This window comes from Danio aesculapii, chromosome 17, assembly GCF_903798145.1.
Source record: "Danio aesculapii chromosome 17, fDanAes4.1, whole genome shotgun sequence".
Taxonomy (NCBI): Eukaryota; Metazoa; Chordata; class Actinopteri; order Cypriniformes; family Danionidae; genus Danio; species Danio aesculapii.
Window position 1 is genome coordinate 38,585,606 of NC_079451.1, and position 15,705 is coordinate 38,601,310.

Sequence of the window (15,705 nt, forward strand, 5' to 3'; positions counted from 1 at the left end):
AAATTTGTTTCAAATAATTTTGTCAAAAAATCAGGACTAAATCTTGAATCGTGAGATTAGAATCATATCGAATTGTGAGTTAGGTGAATCGTTACATCCCTAGCATTAAAGCATCAGTTCATCTAAAATAAAATCAAAAGTCCTCAAGTTTAATTTAAAAGTTCTTAATTTGTCCTATTGTCCTATAACCAAACTAGCCAAGAGAACCAAAGTACAACTGTGAATACAACATTAATGTTGTCTGTAGGCTTTCTATGCTGCAGGGATCCACAAATCTGTGGAACCTTTAACTTCAGCTTCTATTCATCTGCTTTGAGTTTTTCTTCAGCTTTTTGATGCACAACAATATACAGCAAACTCCGAGCTGCATGTTAATGTCATCTTGCGAACCAACTGTTTGGTTGTCCTTTAGACTTTCCACACGGGAAGACTTCTTCACAAATCAAGGGAGTCTTTACCTTCTACTTATGTTAGTCTTCTTTGTTTTCCCCCCACAGCTTTTTGATGGACAGCAAAGTACACCAAACTCCAAGCTGCATGTTAATGGCCTCTTCTGGCAACGCAAAATCAGCCCCAATTGATTTTCCTTCCTTCTGATAGCAGACCTTGAATACACCTGGTTGTCAGAGCTCAACTAACAATGCTTGAATGACTGAAGAGACAGCGCATAGGCCGTAATCGATGTCTTACACTTCTGTGCCCGCGCAACCGAAAGCCTGTTACGAGCAGACAATGGCGCTCTGAGGGAAAAGCTCGGGCCGTCAAAAGTGAACTGTCAAGCTAGTTGTCCTCAGGAGCGTAGCCATAACAGTTCTGCCAAGTCTAATCCTGTTTGTGTTTACCTGTTATACAGCCAAGTGTGCAGCTGCTGTCTGATTGCGCTAATAGCCTCACAGAACGACTGCGTAGCCTGAGAGACCGAAGGGGAATGAGAGAGTGATTTTGTTCGTGGAAGAGAAAGCAGATCAAATCCTGTTCTTTTAAAGCCTCCTGCACACGTTCTTGCTTTTCGGTTCGCCGTGTGCTGTTAAAAATCGATCGTCTACCTGATTCCAGCCCCGCAGATCCACCTAAAATGAATTCCTTTTGTCATTCTCGGAGATGCCATTTTGTGTTGAAAAGAAATGAAGAAAATAATTGTTCCCATATAGGAGCTATCTGTGGGAGTTTTGTCCGTGATGTGCTTGAAACTAAAGGTTTAACAGAAACTAATGGTCTTGATATGGCTCCCCTTCGTTTTATTACGTTTGTCGCTATGGTACGTGAAAAGTAACTGTATAGGCCCATTTTAAAAGGAACCAGCACATTATTCGCCCACAAGGGGGGCAGGATTAGTTATGTGAGAAGATATTGCATTGACATGATTCATTTTTGTTGAGGAGTCTAATATGTGGTCTTTTCTACCTTAACCCTTGTGCACTGTTCAAATGTATTACCCTTTTGTTATGTTAGGGATGAAAACCATCAACTGAATTAAACTGCTGTAAAATGCATCAGATAAATATTTACAATTTTTTTTTGCATAGATCTGTTAATCAACCTCAGTCTTGATCAAAACTACTAAATATGTTTAAAAATTACAGGATTTGAACTCATTAATTGCCAAATTCACAAATAGTGTCACTGATTTGGTGAAAAAAAAAAAAAAAAAAACACACAAAATGACGTATTTTCAATATAAAAAGCAACTGTGGACTGGATTTTTTTTCCTTTTATCACCGTCTTGGACGTGTAAAAATTTGATGCGTTGTTAGATTTTCATATTTTCACCCTATTTTTTACCCCTCTAACTTCCATTATAACCACATTTGAAAGTGCATGAATACACAGTCTTTGTTTTTGTTTACTCCATGTAGTTCTGAGAGCTAAGATGCATAATTCAATTTTTTTCAGACACATCAAGGTAAGTGCATAAAGGTCACTCTCACACACTCACAGACACAAATACACACACTTTAATTTGCTGTTATACTCCATATAAAATCCAGAAACTACGCTTTTTTTTTTGCACAGGCCTATCTTAAACGTCAATGGTGCCAACTGATGATCAACAGTAAAAATTACAAATTTTACTTATTCTCAACTGGGAAAACAACCAATAATCAAAAATGCATGATTATATGGTGTCATGGTTTTGCAGTAAAAAAAAAATGTGGTTATAATGGAAGTCAATGGGGCAAAAACAGCCACCAACAGTAAATTAGGGACAAAAAAATTAAAATCAATCAAAAACAATGCATCAAAGGCAATGTTTTTTCACATGTCCAAGACTTTGATAAAAGGTAAAAAAATCCAGTCGACAATTACTTTTTATATTGAAAATACGTCATTTGTGTGTTTTTTTCAGCAAATTAGAGACATTGTTTGTGAATTTGGCAATTAAAAGGTTAAAATCCTGTAATTTTCTAAGCAGTTTAGTAGTTTTGATCAGGACTGAGGTCGATTTAAAAGATTTCTGGAAAAATATTTTGGAAAAAAATATTTATCTGATGCATTTTCACCGGAGTTTAATTTAGTGGACGAGTTATGGTAACTGCCAAAAGGGTAATTTTGAGTTTGGAAAAATTAATTTGTACCTAAATTTGGTATGTGGGTTTGAAATATTGTAAACATGCTTGCTTTGGAGAGGTTGAGAGTCAGAATTATTAGCCCCCCTGTTTATTTTTTCCTCCAAATTCTGTTTAACAGAGATAAGATTTTTTTTTCAACATACTTCTAAACATAATAGTTATAATAACTCTTTTCTAATAACTAATTTATTTGATCTTTGCCATGATGACAGTAAATAATATTTGACTAGATATTTTTCAAGACACTTCTATACAGCTTAAAGTGACATTTAAAGGCTTAACTAGGTTAATAAGGTTAACTAGGTAGATTAGGGTAATTAGGGAAGTTATTGTATAACAATGGTTTGTTCTGTAGACAGTCGAAAAAAAAATTGCTTAAAGGGGCTATTAATTTTGACCTTAAAATGATTCATAAAAAATTTAAAACTGCTTTTATTCTATCTGAAATAAAACAAAAAAGACGTTCTCCAGAAGAAATAAATATTATCAGACATACTGTGAAAATATCCTTGCTCTGTTAAACATCATTTGGGAAATATTTATAAAAAGAAAAGAAAAAAATCCAAGGGGGGCTAATAATTCTGACTTTATATTAATAATGATAAATTGGAGATATTTGATCAAACATGGGCACAGATATTAGAACACCTTAATGCATTGGAAGAAATGCAAGCACAACCAGTGATTCCTGTCAGTAACAAAGATTTTAAGTGTTATTGATTTTAACTATTCATAATCTGTAATGTTTTTAATAATGTGTCCAAACTACTATTTGACAATAAAACTATAGTCAGGATAATGCATTTTTTTTTTGTAATATAAGAACAATGCTACTTTTATAATTACTTTTATTTATGCATTACCTGACCAGCTAAATTATATTTTGCTTTCATGTGAATTTGTCCCTCTGTTGTTTGGTTATTCTGAGATAGTTTAGTGTTTTTATGTATTGTATTTTATATGTATTATTATTGTATTGTATTGTTTTTTTTCTTTCTTCTATATTTTGTTGTAGTTTTATAAAATGCAAAAAGCACATAAATAAACAAACAAAAAAGTGACCGTAAAGACCACGTGACACTGAACCACAAGACCAGGATCACGTGACCCTGAATATTAAAAAAAAAATTAATACAAAAAATTCTGTTTTTAGCAAAATTCTAATGAGGAAATCTTAAACTACAAACTGCATAAGACTTCTGCAAGTTATGAATAACTTCAACGGTTTTTGATTGATTGCCTTTCATTACAATTTATCCAATGCTCAGGCTATTACCCAATCCAGATGTTTAATCAGATGGTTGCTTATAAAGCATCTACGGTTGCCCACCAGCTAAAATAGGCTGAGTAAATGGAAATGAGTTTCCCTCTACTAAGATTAATTAACCATTTTTCTTTATCACAGCTGATCTAATGTGAAAAAATCAAATCGCGATTGCAGGTGTGCATGTGAAGAAACACAGCGAGTTTACTATCAGCAGTTTTTTTTTTTTTTTTTTTTTTTTTTTGTAGACCTTCTCAGTAAATGGATCGTTTTCTATTTGCATGATGATCATCTGGCTGTCTGTGAAGTCGCCAAGATCTTGCAGAAAGCAATGTTAGCTGTAATTGGGCCGATATATTTTCAAATAGTCCTTACTGAATTATTTCCCAAACCTGCTTAACTTGGTTTGTGTTGCTGCAGTTTCCACTCTTGGTTATGGAGCAGAGTTTTATTAGATTTTTCCCACATAAGGTCCTCACCGGTGCGCCGTTAGATTTAAAACCTTTCTCGGAGCGTCTCCAAAGACACAACCGAAGGAGAGTGTGTAGATGAAATGCTCAAAGCTGCTGCTGCCCATGAAATAAAGAATGTACTCTTACCTCCTTTTTGGCAGTATATTCAAAGTCCCTCCGGCAGGTCAGTTCGCTATGCGGATACATTGGTTTCTTTCTGTGTAGGTTTGGCCATACAAGCACAGAATCTATTTACTTGGAGAAAGATAAAAATCTGTGAAACTGTTTGAGAAGGTTGAGTTTCAGCATATAAATTCTTACTGTTAAATCAACAAATAAGTTCACATACTGTATATTTCATGACAGTTTCACACACAAAGTCTAAAAGTCTAAATTGCTTGGCGCAAACGCTTTAAGGGCGTGTCCGAATTCACTTTTGATATTTTAAGGATAGAAATTACAGTTTGTGCCATGGCACATGGTCTAACAGGCTTGTGCTTATTCTCTTAATGTGTTATGGGTGTGTTTTGAGCATAACATCCATTAAACCAATCAGAGTTTCATCTCTGATTCCCTTTAAGAGTCGGTTGCATCGTGCCATGGCGCATTTGCTATTTACATGGTGGACTTTGTAAGTGGAAAAACTGAACACTTAACTAGTGAGAAATCAGTTAAACAGACCATCTGCACAAGGATAAAATAGAGCCTCCTCCATTCGGCCTCTTTACTTTCTCTTTACTTTACTTTTACTCTTTACTTTACTCCTATACTTTCATGGACGAGGAAACGGTGTTGTACGCACTCCACTGAAGACATCTATTAGCCTACATATTTAATTTAAAGTGCAAAGATTTGTTTCAAAACCATTTCTAAATTCAGTTCTAAATTCAGCAAACAAATAAATGAACAATAATAGCGAAGTGGTCAAAACTGAGTTCTATCCAGACTCATCCTATTCTTATGTCCCATATGGTGATGTATACATCTCCAAAACCCAACAGATGGACAAATCTAAACTTGTTTTTATTAAAACAAATATAAATATACATATAGTAAATAATATTGCTAATAATAATAATAATAACATTATAATAAAATGCAGGGTGACGCGGGTGGCGGTGTATCGCTCTCGCCTCACAGCAAGAAGGTCACTGGCTCGAGCCTCATTTGGGTTGGTTGGCATTTCTGAGTTTGCATGTGCTCACCGTGTTTGCATGGGTTTCCTCTGGGTTCCCTCAGAGTCCAAAGACATGCGTTATAGGTGAATTGGGTAAGCTAAATTGTAAAACATGTGCTGGATAAGTTGACAGCTCATTCCGCTGTGACAAACCCAGATTAAAGAGGCTAAGAAAATGAATGAATGAATAAAAATGCAAATTCACCACCTTGGAATTATAAGGTTCTATCTGTGTTCTAAATGATTTTGAGATATTGAGCTTCAAAGTTGTTGCATTCCATAGCTAACGGTATGTGTGTAACATTTATTTATTTATTTTTAAATAAAAAGTCTTAATGTAAACGACTTATTTAAAAAAAATCCCATAATGTAAATAAATTGTCAATTAATATCAATGTCAATAACTCAATTTTGACAAAAATTTCAGATAGAACCATATAATTCTAAGGTGACGAATTGTCATGATTAAACTGGAAAAAAGCCCCCCCAGACATGAAGGCGGCATGGAGGTAGTGTTTTTTTTTTTTAATTAAATAATACATTTTGTAACGTTTTAATCCTTATTTTTTTTTAAATGTAAAATATTTTAAAGCTGGACTTGGTCAATAGTGCAGTCTATTACAGTTCCTCAAAACAGCTTCGCGCCAACAATGCGCCTTAACACACCTCCTTTATAGACTGGCACACCCACAAAGTCACCAAAAAGTAGCACAAATGGATTTGCTATTTAAACAACGTGGTGCAAAGCATGAAAATTAGGGTTGTGCTGGTCTGAAATTAGCAACAAATCGCGTCAAACATGTCTTGTGCCTAATTGCGCCGGGTGTATGATAGGGCCCAAAGTCCTGCTCTCAATCTCTGCAGCATTATGCCTTTTTATTTGTTTCTAACTTTGTTTTGGATGTTTCTTACAATAGGTTGACATCCTTTTGTTATGATATACAGTATATTCCATCATTACCCTGTAAAACCCAACAGTCAACTTTATCAAATGAAATGAGTGTAGTTAACTCAAAATTGACAAAGTTAATTCTACTCATTTGAAAAGAGTTTTGAACTCAGCGTTGAAGGTAATGAGTTAACTAAATACCTTATTACTTTAACCTAAATGGAGTAAGTTCACAGTACTCATATAGATTAGTTTTTCAAATCAAATGCTTTGTAGCAATCGGTTTCCTCAAATAGTTTGAGTTGCCTTAACTCACTGGGTTTTACAGTACTCCGTTGGTTTGAGTTCTCTCTATTTATTGGGTTTACTGTGCTCAAATTGCTTCATTTACTCAAATGGATTAAGATCACAGTACTCATTAGGATTAGTTTTTGAACCTAAATAGTCTGTTGCAATCGGTTTTCTTAAATGGTTTGAGTTACCTTAACTTTGTGGGTTTTACAATGTAGGAATTTTCTGTCAGCAAATGAAATAGTTTAAGGATCTGGTTTCTCTAAGGCCACATTTATGTGTATTCTGATATACTCAGACTGGGTTCAGGCCTCATTCATATGTGAAGATGAATTCAATATGAATCAGATAAATGCATTTGTGTCTGCAGTGTAAGAAAGTAGATTGAAATTTCACTCGTCAATACAAATCATACGTCATTTCAACAAACTGTAGTGAATGACATCAATTCTGATGTTGACATCTCAGAACAGAGTTATGCATAAGCCTTAAACCTTTAAATATCATATACAAGGACTTAAAATTCTACTAAATGGGCAGAAGTTAAAGCGTTTAAGAAGCTTGTTAAATAGAGAGAGAGAGAGAGAGAGAGAGAGAGGAGAGAGAGAGAGAGAGAAAGAGGAAGAGGGAGCACAACACAACACCCATCGTGTAAACAACACAAGCATTCTCTATATCATCTGAACAAACTATTTTGGTCAAATTGTGGATAAATCACACCAAACGACATGACATTCAAAGGAATACTGGTCAAATAACGGCTACATTAAAAAGACCCCCCTAGTTTTCGCGATTTCGTGATCGCTAAATCCAATGCAAAATCAACAAAAAGTCGCAATTTTTTTGAGATCCTGCAAAATTATTAATTAAATGCAAAATAAACAAAAACGTAAATAATCTCATAAAACATCCAATTCCAAACCTTACAATCCAATTATTTTTATTTCAGTTTGCAATTAATTGTTTTACATGACTTATAGACATTGCATACGCAGGGCACATTATGTATTTAAGTGTCTTTCGAAAAGGATGTCTTACCTGCGCCCCTCACAATCATTACATTACATGGAAGGGGGAAATGTTTTGCAGCCTGAGCATTAAGCAGACTCGGATGAAGCGTGAGTGATTTACATGTGAAGTCAATGCAAAGATGGGATTAGACGTCCTGTGGCGCGAATTGGGCATTCTGTTCATTTGACGCACTTCAGACTGCAAAAGAAAGTGTGAGCAAACATCTAACAAATGGAGCAATGAACAGACAGAAATGCAAGCAGCTTACAATGATGGAGGTTGATTCAAGAATGATGGTGGCTGGGCATGACTTAATTGAAGGACATTATTTGTGCTTTAAATGTATGGCTGGTATTATGGTGTGCGTAAAATCGATAAATGTTTTCGTTTAACTCTTTTCCTGCAGTTAACAAGAGAAAACACTTCCCTGATGTTGACTAGTTTTACGGCAATCTGTGTTTTGGGTGTATTACGGTAGGGGAAGCCCTAACGCATGTCATGAGTGGAGTATCTGATGTCAGATGGTCCGGGGAGTGAAATCTGAGAGAAAGTAAGATCGTGGATAAAAATAAGAGTTATACAAGCTTCCTTTGGCTCAATCTATTTTAGATCATGCCTTGACGAGACCAAAATAAAGAAGCTTTATTTTTATGAATTGTGTCAGATTGCTCACCCAACATAGCAGGCTACAGTACATGAGATAGATTAATATATAAATAAATAATTATATATATATATATATATATATATATATATATATATATATATATATATATATATATATATATATATATATATATATATATATATATATATATATATATATATATATATATATTTTTTTATTTATTTATTTATTTTTTTTATGGCAAAATTGTCTGCAGATGTCTGGGATTTACCACCACAAAATCAACCATTTTTATTGGGAAAAAAATCACAAAAGAAAATCGTGGAAAACTAGGGGGTCTGATTAAAAGAAGATGGCTAAATGAAAACTTTTCTGTCATAAATTATAACCATTAAAGCTTTAAATGGAGCAAACTTAGGTGCTTAAGGATGCTATGTAGATGGTAAAAAACTTTTATGGAACCCTGCAAGCAGATTAAATACAGGAATGGATCATAGCAATGCTCTTTCATTATAAAAGTTTTCTGTCAGCGGCCCTCTTAATTTTTCTGGGTCAATTGTATAATGCCAATTTCGGACATGACCTACTTTTAAAAGATGCAAGCTGGTGTCAATTTTTCCTACCCTGTCAGAGCTTCCTACCTTCTATTCAAGAAGATAGGTAGCACATTTGAGGACTAAATATACTACCTATCAGATGTGCAGTGGTGTGATATGAGACTGTAATATCACCCTAACCCACCCAATCCCTAACCCCAACCCCAGAACCATTCAAAAAGCATAGATCGCATATCTGATGGGTTGGATAAATGTCAGGACACACTGTTGTCCGAAAATGGGATACAGTCACAAAAAACTCTGCATGCCTAAAATTTTTTGTGAGTCTTCTCTACCTTGATTGGTCCGATGTCTTTGTTTCTATGTGGCCTACAACTGTATCAGTGACCAATTGTTCATGACTATATTTAATTTTGGCTCTTCCTCAACATGCAAGGATATGTACAGTAATAATGGTGCTGATTTAACCAATTCCATTGGAGTAAATTTGCTTTCAGAGTGTAGACAATTGTCCTGATGTGTCAACAACACAAACCAAAGTCTTCCAGGCCTCTGCTATAACTATAGTGTTTGATGGCCAAAATGGTTTGTGGGCAATCAAGGTCATATTCACAAAACTTTTTTTTAACAATGTAACCTGCTGTAGGTTTCTGCAAGAAGTAAGACTACTGACTTATTATTTTAAGCATTTTGATCTTTAAAGTTTTGCAGACCTTACCACACACACATGAAAGGTAATATAGCAGAGGCATTTGAATAAAAAAACAACCCTACAATGTTTGTTTTCTTCATACGCTAATCAATTCATCAACATTCTGAGCTCTGGGAGACATTGAGTCTGTGTGGGTTTGTTAAATCCGTTTGTAGCATGTTGTTTTCCCATCCTTCGCTTCAGTCTATCTTGCTGGGCTAAACCATTTTTTCTCCCAGCAAGAGTCATGCACTCCATGGAGATCTGGTTAACCTGGAGAAACACTGACCCTCTCTGTTTTACTCGATGACAGCAGTTCTGTTTACAAAGGTGCCTAGTGTCCTCTGCAGGGTTTCTTCTGTTAAATTTAATATAACTCTTCTGTTTACCCCAGACTGAAACCACAACTTTGTGTCTGGAAAAAATTTTTTTGAATATGATTGGCTATTCATTTTTGTTATATCCAAATAGTCTATATAGTAAGAATTAAAAATCATAATTTTCTCTTCTTATTTCTAGATTTGTATATAGTAGTGCTTGTTGTTAAGAATGTATCTGTGCATGTCATTATTTTGTAAAAATTTGTTCGCCATCAAATTCTATAATCATCATAACCGCTCTCATCGAAATGACTTTTCCTCACTTCTGGTCACATGGAATGCCTTTCGAAGGGGGCAATTAGTCCTTTAGGGCGGGGCTATCATTGCGTGTCTTGGTTTCTGCTCTGCCTTATCCAATCTTCAGTTCTTCTTTCATCATTTTGCTAGCAATATCCTTCTTCAAACAATCCAACCGGCTTCCCCGTTAAAACAGTATCCAAATCCCTCCGATTTTGAGGCCCACCGCAAACATGACGTAGGAATGTGGTTTCCCCGCCCACAATTGATGACAGATGTTTATTAAATGTCCATAGTAATGTGTATAATTCATATCCACAAGACAGGAGGTGCGCAAAGCAACTGGGATTAAACAATCTGTCAGCTCTCTGTGATGAGCGGCACCTTAAGAATCAGTTTTACAAGTTTTAAACGTTTTTTAAAACAGTGCACGTTTGTAATAAATGCAGTAAAATTGCTGTAATTATCAACACAGCCTGCATGTCAGTACAATATAAAAGACGGTTCAATTCCAGTTTGCTGACTTAAATCGGGTTTATTTTGAACATTAGCAAATGGATATCCATACATCTGTGTATATTTATGTGTATCCTTTCACAGTGCAACAGTGCCAAAGCTAAAATTTATAATGACATGTGTGTGACTCATTGTTGCAGAAAGGCTGAATTAACTCCACAACAATATAACAGTTGGAAAAGTTCTTACTTTAGTACGGGAGATCTGATTCATTCTTGTCTTCCACTGTGCTTTTTATCTACAACTCTGACACACATGAGAATGGTGGGCGGGGGAGAACTAGCTCGTTTGCATTAAAGGCACCAGGCAACAAAAACAGCTACTAAGTATAATAATAATCTGAAGGTATTTAGAGCTGAACTTTACAGACACATTCTAGAGACACAAAGACTGATATCAAATCTTCAAAAAGGGGTAAAATAAGTGCACTTTAACTTCTGTTTCATGGTTCCTTCAGGTATATAATTTAAATTAGTGCTGAGAAATTCCTTTCAAATGGCAGTCTTTATACTAATTGGATGATGAAAACTGTGATCAGTACACATACTATTTTCATCTAAACCTGAAAACCTGCTACCAATATGTTTGGTCTGAAAAACCTGAAAAAAACTTAATCATTGTAAATGGATTTTTGGAAAACTATTGTTTTATGAAATTATTTAAACAACAAAAATGAAACTTTTGTAAAAAGAAGTAATAAAAGTTTTCAGTTTATTGGCATGTGCAAGTACTAAAAAACCACAATGTTTCAGTAATGTAAAGTAAATGCTTTTCTATATTTAGTACATTGTTGTTATGTACATGTGACATAAAAGTAGTCTATATCATTCATAGACTATATACTGACTGTATTTCAAACCAAGTAATAGCTTTGTGTGAGAAACAGATCATACTGTTTGTTTTAATGTTGTTATTATGTACTCTTGCATGTCTTTTGACCTTTTAAACGTGTGCTGTTTTACGGAGAGAAGCTAATAATATTGACCTTAAACATTATTTATGAAACACTTAAACTGTTTTTATTCCTGCCAAACTAAAAAATAAGACTTTCTCCAGAAGAAGAACAAATATTTTAGAAAATACTGTGAAAATACTGCTGAAACATTTACTTGAGAAATATTTGATAAAGAATTCATAGTTTCACTGGAGGGCTAATCATTTTGCTTTCACATGTATATTCTATTAAACAAAACAACATACAGCACTTTTTATAGTTTAAACAACATCTTGCTGACAAATACGTAGGACATTGGTAAAGATTTAAGTTTATTTTTTTTTTCGGTTTAATTAATATTTTGGTGCTTTTAATATACAGCATGTTTCAAATGTTGCTTGTTCTAAAAATGCCTCACCACATTTTTTCTTCTAATAAAAACTCTGCCCCAAATGATATTTTAGTGAATGTCTTATTGCATTATATTTTAATAACAGCACAACATTGTGTAAGGGCCACATCACACACAAATGAGCTGTTACTTGATTAAATATTTATTAATGATTGCTTATGAAAGCAATTAATCACTGTCAGTGCGGTCTGTAACGTCTCTCATTCATTAGGTTCTTCAGGGTGTAGTTTCCTTCAGTGATTCTCAATGCAGTTATTCATATGTAATGTGAGCAGACTCGGGTTAAGGGTAATTCTACCACATGGGGGCAGAAGAGCATTAATTAATATCTCTCTCTCTCTCTCTGTCTCTCTCTGTGTCTGTGTGTGTGTGTGTGTGTGTGTGTGTGTGTGTAATGATGGTGGGAAGCTTTAGGGATGGACTTTTCGTTCTGGAGATCCATTACAGTTTTCTAATGAAGAGAACCTCCGTGTTTAGCTTCAGCACAGCATTATAGGGTCTTGGACAATGACTACCATTTATTCCAGCAAATTTAAGAATGTTGGATAATTAGGATGTATGTTGCCATTTAGAAAAGACTTTTTACAATATACTAGTCTAAAAACTCCCTTTGTTTCCTTGTATGCGTGTATGGGTATGTGAAAGTGGGCTGAAAACGTTGTTGTGTATGCAGTGTTTGGTTCAAAGAAAAAGCAAATAAGCTCATTTACAGTTTTATCATTGTTTGCAAAAGTCAGTACAGTAAAATGTAATTTAGTCTAACAACAGTTTATATGCGAATTAATTGTTATTTTACATGTTAAACGTTGCCACTAGACTTTAACCCTTTTGGTTTTAATTATCAGCAAGAAGTTGTTTTTAATCACTACTATAAATATAACACAGTTTAATTAACTTTAATTAAAGGTCTGAATGATTTTTTTTTTTGCTAAACATAGCTGTTATATGCTGAACAACAGAAACTGAATGACAATTTTTATTTCACAAAAGTAGATTCAAAGGTCCCCTAAAGTGAAATGTGTATTTTTTTGTTCGATGTATGATAGAATTTGAACTGAAAAATGAAGAAAGGGCAAGACATGCAGTAGCATTTAAAAAAAAAAGCATTCAATAACATTGTTTTTATCACAGTTCTAAAGTGACTACGTTTACATGGACATCAGTAATCAATTATTTGCCTTAATCTAATAAGACAATAATAAGATTAAGGAGTTTGCATGAGTTAACTGCAGTTTGGCACTTTCACTTTCATTCAGGAACATTTCATGCATGCCCCCGTGACAAACGAGGTATTGGATGCAACTTGAACTTCTGGAAGAGTGTTGTTTTAATGGAAGTTCATACCACATGCTAAATGGAAGAAAAAAAATCTCAGCATTTCTGTGGTCTGCACTGACTTGTAGGTGCAGAGAGTGTCAAACAGCCGTGTGGGTGTGTGTGTGTGTGGACTACCTGTCGCAAAATGGCGAAAAGTCTACATGATGGTACTAGTTTGATTAAGGTGCACATGTCTGCACTATACTTCAATAATGCGACTAAAATTGGCATACTCCAAATGTCTTAGTTCGATTTCTCTTAGTTCGATTGTAACCTTAATCTGATTATCAAAAATTGCTGTCTACATAGACTCTTAATCAGAGTATTCTTAATCGCATTAAAATGAAATTATTGGTGTCCATGTAAACATACAAGTGTGTGCATCCACTTGTTAAGTCGTGACGTATGAAATACTGTTTCCAGGTCCAAGCCACTACTCGTCTAAATTGAGATAATATTCGTTTATGACCACTTTTTCACACATTAAAGTGAATTTCATATAAAATCGTAGTGTACACAACAGTCTCTGGCCTTGCTGCATTACAGACACCAATATTTTTGGCAATCGATTTATTAGGTGGGATATGTATATTGTGATCGTGATTTATTTGTGAAGTATTACATTGTTTTGTAAACGTTTATTATTACTATTTGTTCAATCTCCTCATTCAGTTTGATAGAGCGCTTGGACCCAGAAGCTGCTTTGCGTGACATCACACTTAACAAGCGGATAGCATGTAGAAGGGGGCTGGACATGTCAGATACTACTCAGCAGGCACATGATGTCAACATGACGTCAGATTGTTGTGGTATTTTGGTTGCCATACCTGACAATAAAGGCTGATTTATACTTCTGCGTCAAGTTCACGTATATTCTCTGGCATAGTCCTTGTCATGGCTGACGCCTCTCAAAAAATGTAACTACACGTCACAAGGATGCATAGCACAAGCTCTGTGATTGGTCGGCTTGGCAGCTGTGACCAGTGTGGGCTGGATTCAGAGCTGTGCGAACCCGTTGGAGCAAGTGTTTACTATTGTCGAGTCCCGTGAAGGAGCTCCAGATGGAAACCTCTGTTTTGTGTTTATCTTATGATTAATGTGTTGCACGTCTGCCGGTTCCCACCTCTAAATGAGCAAATTTTAGCTACTTGTACATTTAAGGTAGCATAAAAAAAATCCATGAAGAAACTTAACACAGAGGAATATAATATAACCTACTGCCAGCTAGCGTTTCGGTAGTGTTATGCAGAGCAACACAAACGGCACGCAGAAGTATAAATGCACGACTACGCACAAGGCAGGCACTGTGGGTCAAGCCGATCACTTGACGCAGAAGTATAAATCAGCCTTAAATGTCTATTTGACGTCAGTATGATGTTGGTTTAGGATGTTGGCTTGACATTGGATTTTTCATTTTTATATATTATATATAATATATATATATATATATATATTATATATATTATATATATATATATCATACATAGAATTTTTTGACAGCAGAAGTCAATAATTTATTTAAATGATTTAGCCTGACATGTTACTGCTCCAAAATATTTAAATGTTTCTTAAAATAAATTTGTGTTCAAAGGGAAATAAGTTTTATCTTTTGCCCATGACATTTTACAAAATCTATATTTTTAGAGCAGTAATCACAATACCGCCAAAATTGTGAAATCGTGATATTTTTATTAAGGGTTATCTTACCATCAAAATCTTATACCGGCCCATACCAACCCAATACCCAAACCAACTTTCTTACTAACTATTAATAAGCAGCAAATAAACAGTTTATCGAACTAAAAGTCTTAGTTAGTGGTTTATTAATGTTGTACTTAAGTTTGACGACACACTTCACTTCCTTTAATGTCTTTTAAGGATGTAAAATTAGATTTGATGTGTATGCCACGTGAGTGAAGCGAAAAGGATGTATCTTTTATTTATCACATTATAGGGCGTCTTTTGCATAATAAACAGCTTTTGCATAAACAACAAGAATGACTAATCGTTCTTCAGACCGCCTTAGAGCAATAACAATATATGTTAAATAAATGTGGCAAAAAGGTGCGGCAGTTCAGGAGGTACAATATAATAATCTTAAGAGTGGTGAGTTTTGCCAATGGCATTTTGTACATATGAACAAAACATCTGACAGGCAGCGTTAGCATCTGCTAGGAAAATGTTTATTGACAGCAGCAACTTTTCCCACTCATGTTGTTGTCACACGTGACATGCATTTACACAATAGTATGTAAAGCGATACCATTTGTATGCATTGCTGACAGGGAGATTCATCAGGTCGTATGGCACGATGGAACTAGAAAGGTGTCATGGTTCATTTACTGAGGGTGAGTCAGAGGCGTTTCTGGCTTACACTGT